A 1,729-nucleotide genomic window follows, 5' to 3' on the forward strand; every position below is an offset into this window, starting at 1 on the left:
GGAGAGGAATTTTAAGAGTAGGATTCTATGTTTTAATAGTTCTCCTAATCCTCATACTTGTCGTCCCATGCATATTTGCATGTTTAAAACACACTATGAAACGGATAGCAAAAGAGGTCTTCCTGGTGCAAACAGAAGGGGGAGATGTGGGATCTCAGCACCTCAGGATGGAGGTGCAGAGAGGCCGAGACCACCCTTGGGGGGGCTCGGGAGTCCTGGAATGTTGCCAGAAGTGTCTGGTGGCTGGACTTTGATCCGACACAGGAGACGACGCCTGTATGAGGACTGGGAGGATTTCACTGGGTGTATGGTGAAGGGATAAGTTAGTTAAAGTGTAAAACACAGAGTTTAGGATTTTTGTACAGGGGGGTCTAAAGAAGTAAGATGGAGGAATTGGGGCGTGTCCTGTCCTTCTTCTTCTTCTTCTTGGCCTCCATCTTCTGTGGTGATGGTGGCACTTGGGGATTGGTTATTACTAGAAGTGCACCGGTTAATAAGGGTAGAAGGTATTGGGGAGAAATGATAAATATTGTACACGTAACTTCGGGTATAAAGATAAGTGACCGCCCCGGGGACTCGCAGTGTGCTCATGGCTGACTTGCTGTGCAGACCTCTGTCGGGCTGAAAGAAAATCTTTTAGATAAACAATTAATAAACACCAAGACCGAGACAAGATCAGAAGTCTCTCCTCGTCCTTTGAAGCGCCAGGCTCTTCAAGGCCATCCCTGGACCTTTCCAGGCCACCTAAACAGCACCGAAAACCTAACAGTCTAAGACCTGTTCCACATTGCCAAAAATGGCTACATCCTTGGGGATATTTAGTTGACCAACACCCCTGTCAATCACTGTAACATAAGGTGACCAGGACAGATTGACATCAGACCTCTGTCATTAGTTTGGTCCCACTGAAGGACAGAAATTTATTCATTATTGTCTTCATTTTGAAAGTAAGAGCAGTGATACTGGAGTCTTCTGTAGCAGGGGACATGGTATACCATATGGAACATGTGGACCACGGTAAAAGATGTTAAATAAATAAATAAATAAAATACATTAAATTAAAAAATATATTTATAAATACATAAATACAAACATTCCCAGATGTTCCAGGAGAGCCTCAGCCTCATGATCTGGGAAGAAAACTTATCACCATGAGTCAGCAGAGTGGCTCTCCAGATGGCTTTGCAGAATGGCTGGTATTACTGCCTAGTGTTACAGGGTTAATATTGGGGTGCAAGGAAGCAGCATTTTGAATTTCACTAGGCTTAATATGGAATGTTAGGGGAAGAACCAAAGAAGGAAAAGGGAGGGATCAAGGTGGTTTGGAGAGAAATAGACCTAGGAAAATAAAGGAATAATACAGTAAGTGGGATCAGTCATGCTGACAGATGCTGACAAATGCTGATCAGTGGGCTTGTAAGGCCCTGCCTTGCACCTGGTCCCTGCACTGTTTCACAGTACCCTGTTTCCTCATTGGACTCTATGCGTATTTTTTGACTGCTCTGCAGAGCCACTGGGATCTGGTGAAGTCAGATGAGAAACCTTTTTGCACTCTTGTCTGTGTGTATGAACATGTCTGTATGAGGTAGCTGAAAAGTTGAGTGTCCAAAGGCCAGATAAGCGGTGATCCATATGGTGTTGATAAAGGTACCCTTTGTTTTGCGGAGAAAAGAAGAAACCTCACAACTTTGTAAAAGTTGTAAAGCCCGGTATGCCTTTATTACGACTC

Source organism: Ammospiza nelsoni, chromosome 29, assembly GCF_027579445.1.
Source record: "Ammospiza nelsoni isolate bAmmNel1 chromosome 29, bAmmNel1.pri, whole genome shotgun sequence".
Taxonomy (NCBI): Eukaryota; Metazoa; Chordata; class Aves; order Passeriformes; family Passerellidae; genus Ammospiza; species Ammospiza nelsoni.